Source organism: Lissotriton vulgaris, chromosome 4_1, assembly GCF_964263255.1.
Source record: "Lissotriton vulgaris chromosome 4_1, aLisVul1.2, whole genome shotgun sequence".
Taxonomy (NCBI): domain Eukaryota; kingdom Metazoa; phylum Chordata; class Amphibia; order Caudata; family Salamandridae; genus Lissotriton; species Lissotriton vulgaris.
Window position 1 is genome coordinate 19,441,395 of NC_141691.1, and position 25,492 is coordinate 19,466,886.

A 25,492-nucleotide genomic window follows, 5' to 3' on the forward strand; every position below is an offset into this window, starting at 1 on the left:
AAGGGCGTTTCTTCCTTCCATGACGGAGCCGTTGAGTAAAAGAGATTCAGCCTGCTGTCTTAGTCGCCGATACGCCTGATTATCAGATTCTTATCGATCACTTTATGTTGCAGACATGAAAAACACAACTGCCCTTGACCATTTATCTTTACTGCGTTCCTACATATTATACCTTTTATCCGTCGTGTAATTGGACTGCTTTATTTCACTTGCCTTTTACTGATTCGAAAACAGTCACTAAAAGTAAAAACTTTACAAATGTAAATACTACTACCGTGTTTTGTTTTAAAAACCTTTATTGTGAAAATGTCAGTATACAAATACGGGCCTATAACCACGTGGGCCGGCCACGGAGCAAACTGAAATCGTATATGATGAGGAGACATTTACATTGTAGAAGAACGTAACGAGCGGGCCATTAGGTGACAAGAACAAAGGTGTCTAACAGTTGCGGAATCGGTGGACGTACATTTTGTAATTAAAATACGACAGGGCCACTTACAATAACATTTTCTAGATATACATTTGCGGGCAAGGAGTTACGAGTCCCATTTATACCGGCGCCATTTTGGGCGAGGCCGGGCAGGTCCAAGATATAGTCAAAATGTCTCCACCAACCATCGGCCAGACCAGAACCCCTTTCGGCCCTTTATGCTACAAGATGGTGTCTTCCATTCAGAAAATATTGGTGGCAGCATTTTGAAAGGAAACAGAAACAGCCGTTCTCCTAGTGAGTTTCACATTGTTACATTTAGGAAGAATGTTGAAGAGTAGTATGTGGAAAATCTGAAGCCATTTTTCTACAAACTCTCAATCAGACTTGGATGGAAAAAAAAACCTGAAGAATGTACAAACTGAAAACCAATTTTTGTCTGTATAGCACCAACAGTAACGCTTGAGTCAGCTTTGTGTCAAGCCCCCATTTTCATTCAATCAATAGCGTCCCCCTGCACACATTCAGGGACCCGGTCGTGTCTTCAGATGAAACGCATTGTAGGAAAAGAAGCAGAAAGGAAAAGGAAAAAAGTTCCGCCGGACCTAGTGAAGCTGCAGCAGGTGCAAATAAGCTTCAGACAGTCTTCAACTTACTCTGATTCTTATAATAAACTTCAGATAGTCTTACAAGCACTGCTCAGAACTCTCAACTGAGGCACTCAACATCCAGGACTTGCCATTCGGATCTTGGTGCCTTGTGCTGGTTCCGACCTATTCACACATCGGTCCACTACTGACATCACCTCATAAGCCAACGGGGCACCCCACGCCGACTTTCGGCGCAGCATTGTAGGATGGCCACACCAGTGCGGCAACTTGCTGGACACAACATCGGGGCCATCCAGATCTCGGCGCGTTCGACTCACTGTACCGCAACAGTGACCGCAACTCAGCTGGACACGCCGTCTTTCGGCGCAGCATTGTAGGATGGCCACACCAGTGCGGCAATTTGCTGGACACCACCTCGGTGCCATCCGGATCTCGGCGCGTTCGAGTCACTGTACCGCAACAGTGACTGCAATTCAGCTGGACACGCCGTCTTTCGGCGCAGCATTGTAGGATGGCCACACCAGTGCGGCAATTTGCTGGACACCACCTCGGTGCCATCCGGATCTCGGCGCGTTCGAGTCACTGTACCGCAACAGTGACCGCAATTCAGCTGGACACGCCGTCTTTCGGCGCAGCATTGTAGGATGGCCACACCAGTGCGGCAATTTGCTGGACACCACCTCGGTGCCATCCGGATCTCGGCGCGTTCGAGTCACTGTACCGCAACAGTGAGCGCAACTCAGCTGGACACGCCGTCTTTCGGCGCAGCATTGTAGGATGGCCACACCAGTGCGGCAATTTGCTTGACACCACCTCGGTGCCATCCGGATCTCGGCGCGTTGTGCTGCCTTCGGCCTATTCGCACATCGGTCCGCTACTGACGCCGCCTCACGTGCCAACGGATTTTCTACGCTTTTTGTAGCCCTATGCCGCATAACAGGTCATGTGACTTGTTTATAAAACTTTTCATTGGTTCATTTTACTTTTGGTTTCCTAAAGATGGAAGGCTTGGTCATATGACCTAAAAATAACACTTTTCATTGGTTTAGAACATTTTTTTTTCCCAAACGATGAAAGCCCCACCTTGTTTCTGGATCATTCAGACTGAAGCTGGCGTCAGCATGAGAGCACCACCATCTCGTGGCTCCGTCGTGGTCATTCCGCGAGCAATCATGGCAGCCGCTCCCCACCGGAAGCCTGCGGGAGTCGGGGGCCCCCAAGACTTTTATACAATCTTCACGGCTGAGGGGACGCTTTTCGAGAATGGAGCCCAAGCCCTAGCAGGCAAGCGTCCGAGTTCCAAAGTGTCCCAGGACCATTTCAGTGGACCAGGCCTAAAACCGAGGAGCTGTCCGCCATTTTAAGAGCCATGTGGCAGCCGCCTATCGCTGCACTGCAAGAGTGGGAGCAACTCAACAACATGGTGAGCGAGACGCTGTGGCCGCAAGAGCGAGCGCAACTCAGCTAGATGGCCGCCACCTGGGGAGGCCCGTTCACGCCGGCTCCCCCACGCCCCCCCCCCGGGCCGCCGCACGCCAATTTTCGGAGCAGCATTGTAGGATACCAAAACCAGTGCGGCAGTTTACTGGACATCACCTGGGTGCCTGTCGTACATGTTGTGTCAGCCATGTGACACTGGACACAGACCGCTACTGACGAGGCCTCCCCCCGCACCACCCGGGACGCCCCACGCTGTTTTTCTGTGCTGCATTGTAGGATCCCTAAACCAGTGCGGCACCCAGGCGACATCACCTGGGTGCCGTCCAGAACTCTGCACGTTGTGCTGCCTTGGGACTATTCGCACAACAGACCGCTACTGACGAGGCTTCCCCCCGCCCCACCCGGGACGCCCCACGCCAATTTTCGGAGCAGCATTGTAGGATCCCTAAACCAGTGCGGCACCCAGGCGACATCACCTGGGTGCCGTCCAGAACTCTGCACGTTGTGCTGCCTTGGGACTATTCGCACAAAAGACAGCTTCTAACCATTGTTGCTTTTTGTGTTGAGAAATGTTTAAATGTTTTTAGTTTTTGTTCCGTTCGTTAAAGTTAGTTGTTAATAAAGTTTCATAACCTTACTTTGTTGGAGTGTTATCTATTTTTTTAAAAACGGGTGAATGGGGCCTTGAATCGGGTTATTGTCATGTGTGGGCTTTGGAAGTGTGCTGCTGCAGGATCGGACATTTCAAACTCAAATGCACGTTCTTTTTCTTACCTTTCCGAAGCATGGAGCGCAATAGCAGGCAGAGAAAGGGTGATGCACGTGTTGAACACTACCTGACCTGGCAACTTGCTGGCAGTGCCCCCCCGCCCGCTCCTGAAAGAGGGCACACACACACCGCCGCCCCGAGTACTTCACAAATCTTTAAAAGACCATGCGCTTGTTCATGAGGCTTAAATGGTTTATCACCTCTTCTAGAACCCCTGCATCGACCCTCTGACGTTTCATGGAAAAATTACCATGTAACACAATACCAAGCCCTGTCAGCTGAAACCCCCAAGGAATCGTGGGGCATATTATCAAGGGGGTTTATCTCCGCTTTTTTGGCTTTAAAAGCCATGAAAGCGGAGATAAAATTATTTCCCTATTACCAAGCTGTCGCTAACACCAGTTAGTGACAGCTAAAAGGAGATAGCGACCATCTTGGGCCCCGCTTTGCATGTCAGTGATACTTATCACTAATGACATGCAAAGTGGCGTGCCAAGATGTTAGCGACTGGAAACAGTCCCTAACATCGCTACCTTCTATTACCAACTTTTGGAGATATTCGCGCTAAGCGCGAATATCTCCAAAATCTAACACCTGCCCTGAGCAGTTCTTAGCCATGTTATCCAATGGGAGGTGGATAACATGGCTAAGAGCATTAGATCGATAATACATGAATATCGCTGACTTTTCACCTGCCCTGAGCAGTTCTTAGCCATGTTATCCAATGGGAGGTGGATAACATGGCTAAGAGCATTTGCTCGATAATACATGAATATCGCTGACTTTTCTGCGATAATAGCAAGGTTTATCTGCGATAAAAATCGCCGATGTGCGGCGATAATTTTTGTCTCTAAACAAGTTAGAGACAAAAATTATCGCTAGTTGTTCGTAATATGCCCCCGGGTTTTTGCTTGCAGAAATCGGGAGGCGGGAGACTAGCACTGAAATCAGTACTCACACGCCTGAATCAGGAGGATTGGCATGTCTGAATTCTCTACAGCTGGGGCCATAAACTACATCCGCAGGGTTAGGTGATAGCCTGGGACCAGCCTGGCATCTAAAATGGCTGCCGTGCACGACAAAATTGTGGCATTCGAAAAAAGGCAAGATGGCGCAGCCGCTGGAAGAGATGTATCAACATATATCAGCCTCCTCAGCCACCCTCAGGAAACATAGGGGATTAGGATACGTCTCCCGCACCCCCTTATACCTAGTACTTTAATTAACGAAGCACAAAATGGCGAATTCCCGTTTCGCTACCAGTTTGCGGCCCAGTTCGCGGCCCGTGAAGCGCTTGTACCGTGAAAAATCATTTTTTTTTTATTTTCCCCACGGGACCCTTTAATAACCCCAACAACATTCCTAGGGGGTCAAGAGGGGGATACCTTGCCCCCTTTCATTAAATTCCCCCTTAGTTTTTCACCTTTTCTTCTCTCTCGATCCTACCGAGAGACAAGATGGCGGCCGCTCCGGACTGTCACGCAGCAAAAAAAAAAAAAAGCTCACGCACAGCCGCTGGAAGAGATGTATCAACATATATCAGCCTCCTCAGCCACCCTCAGGAAACATAGGGGATTAGGATACGTCTCCCGCACCCACTTATAACTAGTAATTTAATTAACGAAGCACAAAATGGCGAATTCCCGTTTCGCTACCAGTTCGCGGCCGCGCTTCTACCGTGAAAAATCTTTTTTTTTTTTATTTTCCCCACGGGACGCTTTAATAACCCCAACAACATTCCTAGGGGGTCAAGAGGGGGATACCTTGCCCCCTTTCATTAAATTCCCCTTTCGTTTTTCACCTCTTCTTCTCTCTCGATCCTACCGAGAGACAAGATGGCGGCCGCTCCGGACTGTTTAGAATGTTGACAGACACCGGAGAGCCAATCAGCTTTCTGCGCGCAAAGTTCCGATAAGCGAAAAGTAAGCGGACCGGATCGCTGCCCAGAGCGCTGTTACAGATATATATCTTGGTTTGAACGTTAATTTCTCAAAAACTACTGGAGCACATATATTGAGACCTAGCAAAGGCACATCGGGCTAACAGTCCCTACAATTTTGCCAAGTTTCGTGCAAATCCATTCAGCCGTTCGAGCTAAAAGTGAGTCCAACCGCCCTATGGAAAAATGAATGGGAAAAACGCGTTTTGGGACCCCCCTTTTTTCTCAGCCCCCCCTTGACGAAACCCCCCTAAATTTTCAGGGGCTGCTCAGAATCAAAATGTGCCATTTTCCTGAAAATTTCAGCCGATTCCGTCCACAAACGCCAAAGTTATTAGACATAGAATTTTCAAAAGTCCCATAGAGAAAAAATTCTAACTATATATACCTACTGGCGATAGCCAGTAGGTAATATATATATATATATATATATATATATATATATATATATATATATATATATATATATATATATATATATATATTCAATGAAAAAACCATAGGTTATAGTCCATATATAGTTAGGAATTTGCATTTACAAAACCTTGAAAATTCAATGAAAAAACCATTGGTTATAGAATATATATAGTTAGGAATTTGCATTTACAAAACCTTATTTTACTCGCATAAAACCATTGAAATTCCATATATAGTTAGATGCGCTAACTATATATCGCGCACCCGCAATCCACTGCTGATGATGTCACATATTACATCATTCATGACATGGTCAGTGACATCACTGATGACATCACTGATGACAACATCCAGTGACTGTATGTTTCTGTAAAGTTTAAATATGTTTTACATATTGAAGAATGAGTGGATGTATAAGTGTCTGGATGAAGAATTTAGTAGGTGCATGACTGACTGTATGAAAGAGTGATTAAATGTGTCTCACTGAGTGCATGGGTTAGTGACTAAACTGTCTTAATTTGTGCATCAGTATGTCTGTTGTTGTGTAAGCTGCTGCATGTGTTGATCAGTAGCTATAAGAGTGGCTATATGGGTTATTGATTGGTTGCCCAAGTATTTGAATGGGAGGCTGAGTGTGTGTGTGGTTGGCTGGGAGGTGTGTGACTCTGTGCATAGATGTGTAAGCAGTTGATTCACTAGGTGTATGAGTTCAAGAGTGCATGTGGAAACAGCTATATGGGCGGTTGACTGTGCATGGGTGTGTTGGTGAGTGAATGGATATCTCAGTGCTACATGTGCAAGTAAGTACGTATGTAAAACACAATACATGTGAGAGTTGACATATATAAATAACTGTGGATAAGAGCCAGTGAATGTGTGAGTGGCTGTATGGATCACTGTGAGCTTGTATCAGGGATTGTATAAGAGAGTAAATATGTGTTAGAATATTTTTGAATAAGTAAGGTGTGTATAACTGTATAGTTGAGGAAATGGAGGTGTGATTGATTCTTTGCATGACTGACTAGGTGTGTGAGTAACTCCATGGATGAGTGACAGTCTGTGAGTGTCTGTTTATACTGAGTGTATGTAAGGTTATATTAGAGTCTGAAGAGGTTCATTGTATTATCACATGAATGATATCATGAGTGATGTCACCAGTGATGTCATTTGAGATGTCATCAGTGATGTCATCAGTGATGTCATTTGATATGTCATCAGTGATGTCATCAGTGATGTCATTTGAGATGTCATCAGTGATGTCATCAGTGATGTCACTGACCATGTCATGAATGATGTAATATGTGACATCATCAGCAGTGGATTGCGGGTGCGCGATATATAGTTAGCGCATCTAACTATATATGGAATTTCAATGGTTTTATGCGAGTAAAATAAGGTTTTGTAAATGCAAATTCCTAACTATATATATTCTATAACCAATGGTTTTTTCATTGAATTTTCAAGGTTTTGTAAATGCAAATTCCTAACTATATATGGACCATAACCTATGGTTTTTTCATTAAATTTCAATGGTTTTTTGAAAGCTAATATCTGTATCTATAAAATGTATTCTTCTTTAAATCTTAAAATATATTGTACATGTTTTTTATACATTTTTAAAAAAAAAAAATGTTTGTTCCGCTCCTAGTCCGCGAACCGGTCAGCTTCCTGTTAGCTCAATTTAAAGCCGCGACTTGGTGCGCGAACCAGTAATCGTTCCTTTAGCGTAACTGTTACGTTATCATGACGTTTTGCGTTGTCGCGTAATACGTTATCCGACGCGCCAAGTTAGCGGACCCGAAAGCGGATCAGATAGCGGCGCAAAGCGCGAAACGTAAAGACAGTAGGTCATGTGACTCGGTAATAACACTTTTCATTAGTTCATTTCACTTTTGGTTTCCTAATGATGTAATACTAGGTCATGTGATCTAAAATTAACACTTTTCATTGGTTTAGAACTTTTGCTTTTCCCAAATGATGAAAACCCCTCCTTCTTTCCTCACTCTGACTTTCATCTTGGTGAGAGAAAGACCCTTTTACATTCTAGAGAAATGGCTTCAGTTGTTGCTTCTGGTAGTGTTCCACCACCACCACCTCCACCTCCTCATGGAAAAAAACGACCACCTACTCAACCAATCTTTGAAGAAGAGGAAGATCAGGAACAGGAGGAAGAGCCTGAATTTTTGCCTGAGGAGCCCAGGAGGTACAACAGAACGGAAAATTTCATCTGGCAATTTTTTAAATTTCCACCTGGGCAAAAGAAAGTCAATGCAAGATATGTCTTTTGCCGTATCTGTGATGATCGCCTTTCAAGGGGGACGGACAAAAAATATAGTTTTGTAAATTTTACAATGCACAGGCACATGAGTAGGTGGCACCCAAATAATTATAGTGCTGCTCAGCTTCGCAACGAACAACAAAATCCCCCGGCAATAGCAAGAAGATCTGTCGTGCCAGAAGTATCGGGACCAGAGGCAAGGGAGTTGATCCCGAATATTCAAATGGACATGGGGGAAGTGAAACAAATGTGCGTGTGGTGCAATCAAATATTATGCTACTGAGAAAGTAGCATTACTCTTATAATAAGAGCAATCAAAAATCATGTATGTCCAAAACGCCCCAAAAAATAAATTCTTCTTTTTTTTGTTGCTCCTGTTGAGCCCTCTTCAATGAATCATTTTTGTTTCCCCCCTCCCCCCAAAAAATAAAAAAAGTACAAAATGTTCAGAAAAAAACAAAAAAATATAAAAAAAGGTTCAGAAAAATAATAAAAAAAATTTAAAACAACAAAAACAAAAAAAAAGTTCTTTTCAGAACTACCTCCCCATTATAAAAAAAAATTGGTAGAATTTTTAGAACTCTGCCAAGCTCTATTTCTTTTAGTTCGCTCCCAGTTCGCACTCTGGTATGCGAACCAGGAGCGAACCAAAAATTTTCTTTTAAAAAAAGAACAGTAAGTATAAGGAAAGGAAACAGACAGTTATGTTACAAGAAAGACAGCTATAGCGAGTAAAAAAAAGATACTGTTACCCGCAATTAACTTCTGATCATGCCATATATTACATAATTTTTGACATGGTCAGTGACATCATCAGCAGTGGTTTGCGAGTAACAGTATCTTTTGTTTACTTTCTATAGCTGTCTTTTTTGTAACATAAATGTCTCTTTCCTATCCTTATACTTACTGTATATCAAATTTATGCTTGTTGAAGAATACAGAGGAGATAATAGATGTGAAGACCTACCATTGTAGTAAAACATGCCCACTTATTACATCATTCATAACATAGTCAGTGACATCATCAGCAGTGGAATGCTGGTTAAAAAAGTAGAAAACATTTACCTTATAATTCTTGTTAATTTTTTAAGAAAATTTTTCATACTTTCAATCTGTAAAAGAGAGAACAAACATTTCCAAAAATATTAAAACATGTATTTAAAAATTAGAAAAAAGAAGGGAAAAGGTTCAACAAGAAACACCTTTTAAACAATTTTGACACTTACAGAAGCCTCTGCTTCTCTACGACCCGTACACAATCCTAAAGATATATATTTTAAACAAACAGTATCTTCATGCTGATGAACTGAGACCTATTTTGGAACATGGTACTTCTTTTGCACTGCTGATGTCTCACAATAGTGATGCAATAGCAGCGCAAAAAAGATGTAAAGCCATCATAAAATTGTGTCTAATATTTTAAATGATTGTTTCAGGATGCAAATAAGATGTGTGCTTTCAAGAGCTTTCTTTGAGGTGAGGCCTATTCTTTTTTTTAAAAAAAACAGTACCCAGAAGTACAGCACTGTAAGCATTAAAATTGACACTCACAGAAGACTCAGTTTCTCCATATCTACCTCACATTTCTAAATGTATATCATAAGTAAAAAAAGCAGAACATTAATTATACATGTTAAATGGTTTATTTTTGCTGTTCTCAGAATGTATCAAATTTCACTTAAATCAGTGACTTGAAGGTATTCATCATGTAACAGCGGGGAAAAAAAACACAATCAAAATGATTGTGTTTAAAAAACCCATACAACCTAAGAAATCTGAATTCAAAACTCCTTAAAATTAACTTACTTTCAATGACGTTGAAGGATCTCCTATGAACAGCTTCCACTCTGTTGTGCTATAAATATTTTCAGCCTGCCACTTTCTGAAAGAAAACCTCCATCGATTCGAAAAATATGTTACATACAAGAAAAGACTTCTCTCATTCTATCACATGTTTCCACTAGGCCAAATCATGTTGCCGCGATTCGCAACTCTTGTAATTCTTCCAATCAAATCCCGACATTTTCTATTTTCGCAACTTTCAAAAATAATACATTTAATATTATTTTCACAATCCTGGACTACTAATATCTTACCCTTCTTTGTCACTTATGTTCTCCTTTTCCTATGACACTGATACTGCTTACTATGAAGCAGACTTACTTGCATCAGGTTAATATAGTTGGATTTTTAAATTGACATTATAATTAAAAGTTTTGGACCAATAATCTAGACAGCATTGCAGACTTACATTCCCTCTACTTCATGAACCTTTTGCAATTCTTCACAGGAAATCCCTAGATTCTTTCATTAAAATTTTGGTTTTAAAAACACCAGGTAAGAATTTTTAAGGTCAAACGGCATTTTTTTTTTTAAAGTTACAACGGAATCATTGCAGAATGACCAGCCGTTTCGAGACTTTAAATAAGCTGTATAATGTCCTGATGTTGTTGAAGGACCATTGTGATAGATAATTGCTACAGTTACAAAAGTCCTTCCTGATATTGAAAGCTAAGAAGCCACAACATTTTTTATTAAAGTTGACAATTTTGATCCATCAGGCCTACATCGTTGGATCATTAAAATGACATACTGTCCATATCTACGTATAAATAATGTTGACATCATTTCAGATTTACATTGGCTACACTCCATGTTGTGATCCGCTGCATTTACTAGCTTATTAAAGGAGACTGATTTACTGTCTGGCAAAGTTAAATATATAAATCTTTCTGAGTCTACACTAGTAGTACTTGATACCATACAGTTCTCGCAGTCATGCTGCCATTGATAAGAAAGCCCAAACAGGTGATCTACATCTACACCCTCATCTTGCAATACATCAAGCATATACATTAAAAACTCCTGACAATCTTGCTGATTATTTTCAGAGAAGTCTGTTTGACCTGAACATTCATCTAACAGATAACGAACTTCAGACACACTTTATACTTTTGTTCGATCAGTGCTACATTTCTCGAAAACAGAATTCAACAAACAGCATAAAATTTGTTCTGAATTCAACAGAATCTGTTCTTTTAAACTCTCTAGTGAAAAGAGAACATTAACCATTACATTTGCATAGCAGTTGACACCAGAACTGTTTTCAAATTGAAAACCGACAACATCTTCAACAGAATCCACTTTCTTTCTGCTAACAATTTTCGGTTCATCGACTTTTGGTCTTTTTGCTACAACCTCCCTACTATTACTGATATTTCTACGTTTCCGGCCTACCACACGTTTCTCAAACAAAGGATATTGAGGCAAATGTGGCGCATACTCTCTTCTTAACCTATTGTATTCCTTAACACAATCTAGATCAGCACAAATGTTTGTGACATCACAGTCAATCAAGTACAATCCCGATAAAGTTCTAACTCGTGACAATGCCACATATGCCATACCCTCCTTGAACACAGAACTGCCAATATTCACCAATGGACTGTCTACACTTAAACCTTGCGATTTATGGATTGTCACCGCATATGCCAAGCAAACAGGAAACTGTTTACGGCTAACATATAAGTCTTTAACAAGCAAAAACCTAGCAGAACAACGACCAATTAGCTGTACTTCCTCAATGCCATCAAATTTAATTTTTAAAAATTCTATTCCATCTCTATTTCTGTATTTCTCAAAATCAACAACATTACCCATTGATCCATTTACCAGACCTCTTTCAACATGTAAATTCCTTCTCAAAATGATTCAGCAATTTAAACACACATTCAAAGTCTTTTCAAAACCCGCTGTTTTAGATATAGTCTTCTCTAATGAATCCAATTTTGATTTCAAATTCTCTGACAAAATAATTGTTGATCCCATATGCTCTATTTTGTCAATAGCTTCAAGTTTCACAATCTCTTGCTTTTCTAAATTCAACATTTTGTTGTTGAAGATGGCACATTCTGCAAGAGTTGGCATCAAACATATTCCGGATTTCTTCTCAGTAATTTTCTGAAAAATATTCTCAGCCACAATGTCTTGTTCGGGATATAAATTTGAAAGTAATCATGCATTTAAAGCTTCTTTTCCATGCTCGGTCACTTTTCCAATTCTAATATCTTGTAGAATATTCTTGTAATCTTCATCTTTTGCCTGACGCATATTTTCATGCAGTTCAGCATAATTGAAGTTTAACCATATATTGACGTTGCCAATGCTCCCTAGGCACTTCCTGGTATCTTCATGCGTGAGTATTTTGAACACAGGTTGTCGTTTTACTGGTGTCAGCTGCGAAGATCTCCGAAAACAATGATGTGTTTGCCACCAAATAACACATCATATTCAGTTTTAAGTACTTCTTGCATTCTCAAATGCACAAAGGCAAGCATGACATAGGAAACCATGCTTACTTCGTCAATGATAAGTAGTTTCATTTTCCTCAAGACTCTTGAAACTTCACAGTAAGCATCCCCAGATAACTTGTGGTATTGTAATTTGTTGTCATGCTCCACCGGCAGCATCAGAAGACGATGCAAAGTAATACCTTTAATGTTATGTGCTGCAAGTCCAGTAGGAGCGGTGACAACACAAGACAGCGATGACTCAGTCCTTTCCTGCAGATAGCATGAAATTGCTTTAATGAGGAAACTTTTTCCAGTTCCCGCTTTTCCACTCACATACAGTCGGACAGGCTTCAACGATGTACATGAGCACTCTTTCTTCTCATGACTTAATCCATGCTCAATTTGCTTGGTAACTTCATCATATATTTTCCTCTGCTCAACGTTGAGTTGTTTTTCCAAGTCTTCTAAGTTAACTGAATCCTCCTGAGCATGTGCCATGGCTCTTTCCACTTCATTCATAGCAGTGGCAGCTTCATTTTCGATAATAGGTCCTCCAAGTGGATCTTGACTCAATGAAACAGAACTCTGACTGTCCTGAGAACTGTCTCTGGCAATCTCGGCTGCAATCGTTGCTTCCTGCTCAATTTCCAAAGTTAGCATTTCTTGATATTTGGGAAAAGCAGGACATTCTATGGTCTCCTTAGCAGCAGTGAAAGAGTCTTTGTAACAGAGGAAATCTCCAAGCAGTTCCTCTTCTGCACGCCAAGGCTTGAAAAATTGAAAAAGTGCTAAATAGAAAAACTCCTTTTTTTCTGGAGATTCGCCACTCAATTTTCGATGGTTTACTAATTGGCATTTTCTTTGCTTGACCAGGCATCCCTCACTTCCAATTACAGCATACACTCCTTTCTCAATATCTTCTTTGATGTTCCTCTTGAATATATAATTTTGTAGAACCTCATATAGACAAACATTCTCAAGGTGACTGCTTCGATTTGGATAATATGTATCCAACATGTTGGTCTTCAAAATGTCGGTACTGTTTGGTTCCTTTTCTGCCAAATATTCAATTTCCCGGACAGGTTTTAGAACCCGATTTCGCGTTGCAGCAAGACCAAGACTCGCCCAAACAATACTCCTGGATTTGGCATAGAGACTTGCTGAAGACAATCGATCTGAACATTCGTAAGCTCCGATTTCTCGATGCGACAACATCTTCAGACTGAAACTGTACAACTTCTTGCTGAGGCTCTTTTCATGGGAAATGTCCTCCCACATATCCTTCAGTTCTTTTTTGGTGATGTAAGATGTCACATACCGAGCCACAGCCATACAGTTGTCACCCACAAACTGTATATCCATGTTAGCATTTCACATGGACAAAATCACTGGGTTGTAGTCGTTGATGTACTTGGACTCTTCGTTCCTTTTCAAATTGTATGTATTTTTGGGTGATTTCCTCGTCACATTATGTCGTAGTGAAGACATCAAACTGTTCACTTTTCCTTTAGAAATCACCGGTCGTGGAAAGTTGAAACGACATTTGGTGTAGAACTTGTCCTTGTTTCTGAATTTACGACGACAGTACTTTCCACAACGATGGCTTTGGAAACGTAGAACTTGTTCTCTTAGGCTTTTCTTCTCTGTTGCGTTTGGAACAGCACACGTAGAATACTGTTCTATGAAATTCATCACTAAGTCATCCGGATCTGTTCTAAATTTAGGTGCATCCTTGATCCACAACAACATATGTATATGAGGAGCACCTCTTGCTTGGTACTCCTTTCTCCAGAAGAAATCCAACACCTCTCCAAGAGGTGGATTCTTCTTATTTGTGATGAAAGACATCATAGCTTCAAATCTATGATTGAAGTACCTGCATACATTCACAGGATCCAAAGAACACAGTTCTCCAGGTGTCTTGAATTCAATGTTTTCAATATTTCCATTTGCCTCTCGTAGAAATTCAAGTAAGTCTTCCCAGCCATACTCGGCACAGCTCAGAGTGAGGAACCATGTCGGAGTTCCTAAGTTCCTCAGCATACATTTTAAATCACCATGACGACGGTACCAGTACTCATTAGTACCACGCTGACACGCCATGAGATTAATTAAGTGAGAATCCAAAATACTGTCTTGGACATTGACTTTATGCATAAAGTCCCTTTATGCATAAAGATTTTAAGATGTGGTTCACTGCATATGACAGTCCAGACAGATCGCTTTCAAACAGGAGATGAAACAAATAGGGAATGCATTGACGAAACCTAGGATCTTCTGCATACAATCGTAAAGTCCGGTATTCAGAAGCAGGAATTTGATGAGATCGCTCATCATATCTTCCTCCTCGACCTGTGGGAAATAGCTGTGGGAAACACTGAGCTTCCAAACTTTCCTCCCAAACACTAATGGGACTCCCTTTGGCTTGTTTCATTTGAAACAACTCAATAGCATTCCCCATGACTTCCTTGGAATGCAAAGGATGAACACTATAATGTTCATATATTTCTTCACTTTTAGAGGCCTCTACTTTCTCAATTTGGCCAGCACACAAATCGCTATCCTCTTCATCACTTACTTCCTCTTCTGCAACATACACATTCTTATAATACTTATTATTTTTCTTCAAATACACTGTTGCCTTTTTGACTTTCCTAACATCCACTAAATCTTGCCATATTTTCTTATTCTTTGTCGGAACCCCATTAACCAAGATAACCAGAGGTTCCTCTTCCACTTTTTCTACTCCAATTGTGTTAATGTTTTTGTTCAAATCTAGAGGCAAATAAACAACTCTTCCCTTTAATCCTCTCTGTAAATCTGCTGGAGGCAACTTCCCTGTCTTTGGCTCCATTCTGACAATAGCCTGAAAGGGATGGATACTTTGAATCAAAATAGATTCATAAGTATTTAAATCCTTCAATTCAGAAGGAATCTCAACCAATTCCAGATTATTATGAACTGCCCTAGCAGGCATCTGGTTTTGGTTTAATTTATTACAACAATAAGTACACACACGTTGATCCGATCCCAAATCAAAATAATTTTCTACCATCAAGTATGTGGCAAAATCCTTCCATTCACTGTTATTTTCCCTTTCACTTTTTGCATATAAATCCACTACCTTAGTCTGATTCTTATAATAAGTGCGTCGACAACATACACAAGTGAAATTAGGCCTCTCACTTGATTTCATCTGAAACGTGGCAATTTCTTTCTGAAAATTATCTGTACTGGAAACCTGTACATTATCTTCAACATTACCCTCTACTTCAGGGTCAATTTGAACATTCTCATCTTTACTACTAAAGTAACAAAACTCAATTTCTTCACAAATATTCTTCACATCTATTTCAGAACCATGCAAAAGAGCAGCACATAATTGTTTAAGCATAATTGCTGGACTCTTTGCATAATACAACATTCTCACTAGTTTTCTCACTTTATTATGATGCACTGCTAGCATCCTGAAATGATGAAAAACACTCTGGCATACTCTCCTGGAAAGACAAGCCAGTGAATGACCACGCAAACCTGTCATTTGTCTCACTCTGCAAGGATCTAAATCTTGCAACAACTTCATTTTCTGCTTCAAACTTTTCTTATTAAATGTCCGTATAAAATCACAAAGCAAATTGATGGAAACCTGTCGCACACTGCAAATAGAACTACACTTCCAAATGTACACAGGACCCTTAGGACGTCTTCCTAAAACCTCATCACTTAGCGCCTCTTCTGTCTCTGTTGTAACAAGTTTTTCTTTTTCAACTGGACAACCATCCTTCACTTCATAAGCTCAACCACTGGTTTCAACTGCAAACACCAAATCATTATCCTGAAAATAACTCTCCTCATTAAAAAATGCCTCAGAACTTGAACTATGCATCCATTCTCTGGAAAAAACTTCACAAAAGTTGCTACGATTTACTACTCTCTTCCATCTACTGTTTGTTTTGAAATCAGAAATTACCTTGCTTAGTTTCCTAATTCTATTGATTACCAAAATAAACAACTTACGCTTAATTTCAAAAGCATGATCAATAATTTTCTCTACATTTTTCTTCTTCTTATAAAATGCCACTTTCTGTTTGCATTTCTTAATATTTTTTATTAAATTAACTATTATCCTATTACGGAACATTCGTTTTCGAATGTCCCTAAACTGTTCTTTCCTTCTACTATCATGCACAGAGTTATCTCTTCCTCTACCAGTAACATTTTTGATGGGTCTTTCCTTTCCATTTAAATTACTCTTCTTTTTCTGAACTGAAACATTTTTGCGATAAATACTTTTTTTTACTAAAAATATTTTTTAAGAATGATTTTGTGCTCTTACCCGGAGCTTTCTTGGTGGAAGAGGACTGCTGCAATAAAACATCATCCTGCTGTCTTTGACGTTTTCTAGCCTTTCTAATTCTATTTTTTGTAGGCATTTTCCAAACTATGAAAAAATCTGCAGTTGAATCTGTGGAAAAATATAATAAAACATGTTAATAACCACTATTACCAAACAGTAAATGAATAACAGTCATCAAAAACTTAATGCCCTACTTATTATTTAACATAGCAAATCTTTTGCACCAGCACTGCATCACAAAAATGACACACAGTGCTACAAAACAGGCATACAACAATCATAAATCTCTCCCTAATATTTTAAATGATTAATTCAGAATAACGATAAGGTGTGGCCTATCTACAGGTTTGTTTAGGCCCAGATCTTTGGACTGGGGTGAAAGTGTGTCATTGATCCTCATTCAGTCCATCGCCTGTTTTGTTTATTTGAGGTAAGGCCAACACATGGTTGCAGATAAGATTTTCACTTAAGAAAACAAAGGAAATAATACATGTGAAGGCCTACCAATGAAGTAACTAATTATTTGAAATCAATTACATTTCTGGATATGTACTGCTAAAGCTTCTTAGGTTGTTTTGGGTCACATTTATAAGGCACATGAGTGTGTATGATGTTATTTTTCTTTTTTAAATGGAAAGCGTTCTTCATGGTGCAAGTTTCTTGTAAATACGCTCCCACCTGCGAAACGGAACTTTGCGATGCGAAGCTGATTGGCTTCCCGGTGTCTATCAACATTCTAAACAGTCCGGAGCGGCCGCCATCTTATCTCTCGGTAGGATCGAGAGAGAAGAAGAGGTGAAAAACGAAGGGGGAATTTAATGAAAGGGGGCAAGGTATACCCCTCTTGACCCCCTAGGAATGTTGTTGGGGTTTTTAAAGGGTCCCGTGGAGAAAATAAAAAAAATATATTTTTCACGGTAGAAGCGCTTCCCAAACACCGAACTGGGCCGCAAACTGCTGGCGAAACGGGAATTCGCCATTTTGTGCTTCGTTTTAATTAAATTACTAGATATAAGGGGGTGCGGGAGACGTATCCTAATCCCTTATATTTTCTGAGGGTGGCTGAGGAGGCTCATATATGTTGATACATGTCTTCCAGCGGCTGTGCGTGAGCTTTTTTTTTTTTTTGCTGCGTGACGTCTGTTAACGTTCGATTCGAAGGAAATCAGGAAGTGTTGACCACCAATTTGTCAGTGCGATAAAATATTTTGTTATAAATGAATCCTTATTGATAAACAATGTCTGCGCCATCTTGCCTTTTTTACAATGCCACAATTTTGTCGTGCACGGCAGCAATTTTACATGCCAGGCCGGTCCCAGGCTATCACCTAGCCCTGCGGATGTAGTTTATGGCCCTAGCTGTAGAGAATCCAGACATGCCAACCCTCCCGATTCAGGCGTCAGACTACTGATTTCAGTGCTACTCTCCCGCCTCCCGATTCCTGCAAACAAAAACCCGGGGGCATATTACCAACAACTAGCGATAATTTGTTTAGAGACAAAAATTATCGCCGCACATCGGCGATTTTTATCGCAGATAAACCTTGCTATTAGCAAGGTTTATCGCAAATGCGATAAAAAACGGCCGCAATGCATGAATATCGCTGAAAAGTCAGCGATATTCATGCATTATCCAGCAAATGCTCTTAACCATGTTATCCACCTCCCATTGGATAACATGGCTAAGAACTGCTCGCAAATACAATAAAAAACGGCCGCAATGCATCAATATCGCTGAAAAGTCAGCGATATTCATGCATTATCCAGCAAATGCTCTTAGCCATGTTATCCACCTCCCATTGGATAACATAGCTAAGAACTGCTCAGGGCCCCATGAGGAACGCTTTCCATTTAAAAAGGAAAAAATAACATCATAGAAAAGAATCGTTTTTAAACACAGCATATAAATCAATTGTATACCTGCATTCAAGAGGAAATGACTGAAAATGTCCTTGAGACACACGAAAGCGTTTTCTGGAATGCCCTAACACCATTGTTTGGACATTATTAACATGGCTATGTAACTCCCATAATCAAAATCTAAATTTGCCAAGCGCAGGTGGGAGCGTATTTACAAGACACTTGCCCCATGAGGAATGCTTTCCATTTAAAAAGGAAAAAATATCATCAAAGACACTCAAATGCCTTATAAATATGACCCAAAACAACCTATGAAGCTCTAGCAGTACATATCCAGAAATGTAATTGATTTCAAAAATGGTTTTTAAAAACAACATATCTGTTTCAGCTTACATAAGAGACCATGGAATGGGCTTCATATACAACAATAACTTGTGTTACTGCATGCCAGAATGCTACACTGAATATGCAATTACAATTTCTCAAAGTAACAAAATCTATTTCTATATCACTACAGACAAAGCCACAGTTTTAAAACACAGCTTTCTTCATCATTTTCTCCTTAAATCATACTATTCTCTATCTAAAATAAATAAATCTTTTCTCACCTTAGCAAATACTTTTTGAGTTTTGAAAACAGTCTCAGAAATACACCAAATTGTCTTCAGCAGAAGAAAAAGGATGCACTCCAGAGGCTGCAGCTATTGAAAGCACAGAAATACAGATATTCATTTCACATATCTCTCATATTAGCCAATCATAACTCTTCCCTCACTTTTTTCAAATCAAAACCCTTCCCCCCTCTGCCCTCTCTGCCTTTTTTCCATAGCAACGACCTCCTGGAAGACCTCTCATGTTTGCAAATTCACACAACAATGTTTCAATTGAACTCTGAACTCTCAGTGCACCTGCGTATCCAGTGCAATCTTTCATTAAAAGTTTCTTCCTTGACCATTCAAATTACATCTTTCAAAGAACACATCCATGCACCCTAACTTTCTGTTTTCAGAAATGGAAATGCACCAATCACTGCTAATGAATCATTAGCATTGGAAATCCACAGTTTTTTTTCTTTACAAACTCCTACTGTTTCAACTGCCCTTTCATTACCACACTTCATCTGACTGCAGCCCAACCTTCTCCCACCATGTTTAAGGTCTGGATTGTTGGACATAGTTACATCCACTGGGCTCAAAGGTATGCTGACAACAGAAATGTACACAACCTCAATTTACAAGATGTGGAAATTAAGTGGTTGGGCCAAAGAGGATTAAAATGTCACCAATTGATACCATTGGTGAAAACCTTTATGCATTTGCCAAAACCTGACCTGTTAATAGTGCACTGTGGAGGTAATGATTTGGGCACTTTGACAGGGGTAGGTCTGGAAATGCTTTTAAAGAACACCTTTGAGCAATTAATGGCACTTTTTCCTCAAACTGCCTTGGTATATTCCAATATATGCCAAAGACAGAAATGGAGGTGGTCCAACCAATTTTGTCCACAAATTGAAAAAGCGAGGAAGCATGTAAACAAATCTGTTTCAGCTTTCATGAGAGACCATGGAATGGGCTCCCTGTACAACAATAACTTGCGTTACTACATGCAAGATATCTACAGAGGAGATGGAGTTCACTTCTCAGATGAGGGCATCAGAATTTTCATTCTGAATTTAAGACTGTGCATTGGTACCTACTTATAAGTACCTAAATGTACCATAAACCCAAAAGCTCTTCTCAGAGCTACCCTTCATCTGATCACTCACAATTAATACTTTTCTCTAACTTATTTCTGTAATTTTCACCAAACTACGCTCAAAGAGCGCTACCCGGTACGCGAACTGGAAGCTAACCGCGCAAAATTTTTTTAAAAATGTTTTTTCTCCGCACATATGGTCCTCCTCAGCCACCCTCAGAAAGCCTGGGGGGTCAAAATACTTGTACCGTGTCCCCTTCTACCCTTTCTGAACATTATTTACCCTCCATTTTATATCTTAATTCGACCGAAACACAAAATGGTGGACTCCCGTTACGCTCCTAGTTCGCGGACCAAACAGCTTCCCGGGAAGCGGTCCAAAAAAAAGGTGGGAAAGTAATTCACAGAAAAACGACTGGAGACACTCTCACCAAATATAGATTAGCTTATACTACATAACAATCCCTTTCATTTTCACAAATTTGATTGAAATTCCATTTAGCCATTAAGCCTGTAGACCTCTCTAAATACCTTGAGGTAAATTACTTCACAAAACACATCTGAAGTGTTGGAATTGACAACCAATGAAAATGTTACTTTCATTTTCTACTTTTATTACCTGATATTTGATTGGTTATATACCTGAATATATATAAAGGAAGAGAAGAAAACACAGCCATTTTGACTACTACTTCTTGTTGTACATCACATTTCATTAGTTACCTAACACTTCAACTTGTTTCTAAAGGTAAGTTGTTATTTTTAAAACTGAAGTATATTGTGCACTATAACTTGATATGGTAGACTTTTTCTGATAGATATACACTATCCCTCTGTAGTAGTTATGGATTTAGATAGACTTCTCTGTTATAGTTATGAATGGAGTTAGACTTCTCTTCATTAAATTACATACACTTTTTTATAGTCCTATTTCCACTCTGATACTATACACTGCCAAAAGAAAAATTCATTGATAAAAACTGCAGATCTAAAATTAATCCCAACAGTGCCCTATCTCTACTAATATATATTTTTTTATTCAAAATTTCAGGCAAAATGGAAGGCGAGCAACAAGTTACATTTTCAATTGAACTGAAGGAGAGCAGCCAAGACAAAATTGATGATTTTATGGATCAAAGTAGAGACCACGAACTTCTACAATGTGTTGAAGCAGTGGATAACCTGCTTCAAAATGAGAAAATGTTACACCCTATATTTAATTTTGACATTTCTGACACTGAAATGTTAGAAAGTTTAATGAAGTATGAAACACAATCAAAATAAAAAAAAATTAAAAATAAAGAAAACAAAAAAAAACAACAAAAACAACAAATAATTAACATACAGTATTAGAAAAGTCTATCATTCTTTTATCCTTATAGTACGCTGCCCAGAACGCTTTCCGGTTCGCGTACTAGGCGCTCACCACGCAAAAATAATTTTTTTTTTTTTTCTTGCCCTGCTGGGACCTTTTACAACCTCCACATAAAACCTAGGGGGTCAGGGAGGATCTACTATGCCCCCTTATCGAAATTTCCCCCTTTGTTTTGGCCTCCTCTTGTCTCTCGATCCTACTGAGAGACAAGATGGCGGCCGCACCGGACTGTTTAGAATGTTGACAGACACCGAAAAGCCAATCAGCTTTCCGTGCGCAAAGTTCCGAAACGCGAAAAGTACGCGAACGGGATCGCTGCCCGGAGCGCTGTTACAGATATATATCTTGATTTAAACGTTAATTTCTCAAAATCCACTGAAGCACATATATTGAAACCTAGCGAAGGCACATCGGGCTAACAGTCCCTAGAATTTTGCCAAGTTTCGTGGAAATCCATTCAGCCGTTCGGGCTAAAAGTGAGTCCAACCGCCCTATGGAAATTAACATGAGAAAAACGAGGGAAAAATCCTAACTATATATATATTCACAGAAAAAACCATAGGTTATACTCCATATATAGTTAGGAATTTGCATTTACAAAACCTTGAAAATTCAATGAAAAAACCATTGGTTTTAGGCCATATATAGTTAGGGATTTGCATTTACAAAACCTTATTTTACTCGCATAAAACCATTGAAATTCCATATATAGTTATAAGCGCTAACTATATATCGCGCACCCGCAATCCACTGCTGATGATGTCACATATTACATCATTCATGACATGGTTAGTGACATCACTGATGACATCACTGATAACATCTCAAATGACATCACTGATGACATCACTGATTACAACATCCAGTGACTGTATGTTTCTGTAAAGTTAAAATATGTCTTACATATTGAAGAATGAGTGGATGTATAAGTGTCTGGATGAAGGATTTACTAGGTGCATGACTGACTGATTGAGTGAGTGATTAAATGTGTCTCACTGAGTGCATGGGTTAGTGACTAAACTGTTTTAATTTGTGCATCATTATATCTGTTGTTCTACAAACTGCTGCATATGTTGTTCAGTAGCTATATGAGTAACTGTATGGGTTATTGATTGGTTGTCCAAGTATTTGTATGGGAAACTGAGTGTGTGTGTATGGGTGGCTGGGAGGTGTGTGACTCTGTACATAGATGTGTGAGTAGTTGATTCACTATATGTATAGATTCACAACTGCATGTGGAAACAGCTGTATGGGCGGTTGACTGTGCATGAGTGTATTAGTGAGTGAATGGATATCTCAGTGCTACATGTCAAATTAAGTACATATGTAAAACACAGTACATGTGAGAGTTGACATCTATAAATAACTGTGCATAAGAGCTAGTGAATGTGTGAGTGGCTGTATGGATCATTGTGAACATGTATCAGAGATTGTATAAGAGAGTAAAGTAAATATGTGTTAGTATATGTTTGAATAAGTAAAATGTGTATAACTGTATAGATCAGAAAATGGAGGTGTGATTGATTTTTGGCATAACTGACTAGGTGTGTGAGTAACTCCATGGATGAGTGACTGTCTGTTTACACTGATTGTATCTAAGGTTATATTAGAGTCTGAAGAGGTTCATGGTATTATCACATGAATGATATCATCAGTGATGTGATCAGTCATGTCAAATGAGATGTTATCAGTGATGTCATCAGTGATGTCATTTGAGATGTCATCAGTGATGTCATCAGTGATGTCATCAGTGATGTCACTAACCATGTCATGAATGATGTAATATGTGACATCATCAGCAGTGGATTGCGGGTGCGCGATATATAGTTAGCGCTTATAACTATATATGGAATTTCAATGGTTTTATGCGAGTAAAATAAGGTTTTGTAAATGCAAATCCCTAACTATATATGGCCTAAAACCAATGGTTTTTTCATTGAATTTTCAAGGTTTTGTAAATGCAAATTCCTAACTATATATGGAGTATAACCTATGGTTTTTTCTGTGAATTTCAATGGTTTTTTAATAGCAAGTATCAAAAGCTGTCAAATGTCAAGTACGTGATAGGTAAAAACGTTTTCGTGTTTATGCACGCTGATCTGCTTTGAACGCTGCCCCCCCCACTCCCCTCTTTTCTCTTAGTAGTACTCTCTCTTTGCAGATAGTGAACGGTAGTTAACTCAGACCTTTACCCCTGTTGTAATCCGTCGTACCTGCTTGTCTCTCCATTTGATTGATTATTATCCAAGCATTTACTATTTTACAATTGGTTCTCTTTGGATCATTCTCTATTTACAAACAAGCACAAAGTCGCAATACTCTGTTTAGTCTTTGCAGATAGTGAAAAATCGTGTAAAAAAATAAAAGTAATCGAGCAAAATCAGTAGACCACTAATTCGATCTCTTTTTGACCTCGGTAAAATACAAACATTAGGAATAACCCTTCATGAGAAATACGAAAATAGTGAAATGAACTGAGCTCCACACCATGAGGGCTGCAAAACAGCTCGACTCCGCCACCCACACCGCCCAAAATAACGGCAAACCCTATGCAAATATTATAAATATACACAACACACCACCAAAGAAACAGAGTAAAACATTTTATTAAATAACTATTTACATAACTATTTTATACTTTTTATTGCCCGATCCGGCTAGCTCAATCGATCGAGCATGAAACTCATGCACTGATAACAAGCGTTGAGAGTTTGTAGAATGATGGCTTCAGATTTTCCACATACGGTATAGTGGCGCGAACTGGCAGGGGGCGTTTGGATTCTACCCCTTCTCCAAATAAGATTTTCATACGTGAATGTTCGTTCATGCTTTTTGTCCCTGAGTTGCTTCCATGTCACTGCCTTACATAAATGGCATAAGTCCTGGTTGTTGAGTGCCATACTTCAGAGTTCTAAGCAGCTTTTGTAACACTGTTTAAACCTTATTTGCACCTGCTGCAGCTTCACTATTCAAAGTAAGTGGGGTCCATTTGTGGACCTGACTGCATTGGAAAACAATGTGATACGGTGCCTCCCTAAACCGCTTGACGGAGGCCCCCGAGGGGCGGTGAGATGGCGCGGACTGAGAGGGGGCGCTTGGCTCCTGCCCCCTCCCCAAGTCGTGTTGCCCTGGTGAGGCCTGAGATCGCCCCCGGCATAGGCGGCCGGCTCCCGGGGTCCAGCGGAATTTTTTCCCTTTTGAAGAATCTTTCATTCTGGACCTTGTCCCACAATCCGTTTCACCTGAAGACACGCTGTCGTAGGGCGCCCCTTTACCGTTTTAGTTGCCATTCCGCCCTCTTTTGGTACTCTGTGCCTCTTCCGCCATTCAGCTGTTTACCGCTCGCTCTTGCGACTACAACGTCTCGCTCACCATGTAGTTGAGTTGCTCCCGCTCTTAAGATTTTACCGAACTTTTTGGACTGCTGAAAGCGGTTGTATTCCGACCGCTGGTTGGTGGAGACATTTTGACTATATTCTGCACCTGCATTGTCGCGTAATGCGTCATATGACGCGACGCGTTAGCGCACCCGGAAGTGCTCCGGTGCGCAAGGCGCAGCTTCCCGGAAACGATCCAGAGCGCGCCGCGCAGCGCGTAACGTAAGCATAACAGGTCATGTGACTTGTTAATAAAACTTTTCATTGGTTCATTTTACTTTTCTTTTCCTAATTATGTAAGACTAGGTCATGTGACCTAAAAATAACACTTTTCATTGGATTAAAACATTTTTTTTCCCCAAACGATGAAAGCCCCACCTTGTTTCTGGATGTTTCAGACTGAAGCTGGCGTCACCATGAGAGCACCACCATCTCGTAGCTCCGTCGTGGCCATTCCGCAAGCAATCATGGCAGCCGCTCCCCACCGGAAGCCTGCGGGAGTCGAGGGCCCCCAAGACTTTTGTACAATCTTCAAGGCTGAGGGGACGCTTTCGAGAATGGAACCCAAGCCCTGGCAGACAAGCGTCCGAGTTCCAAGGTGTCCCAGGGCCATTTTACTGGACCAGGCCCAAATCCGAAGAGCCGGCCG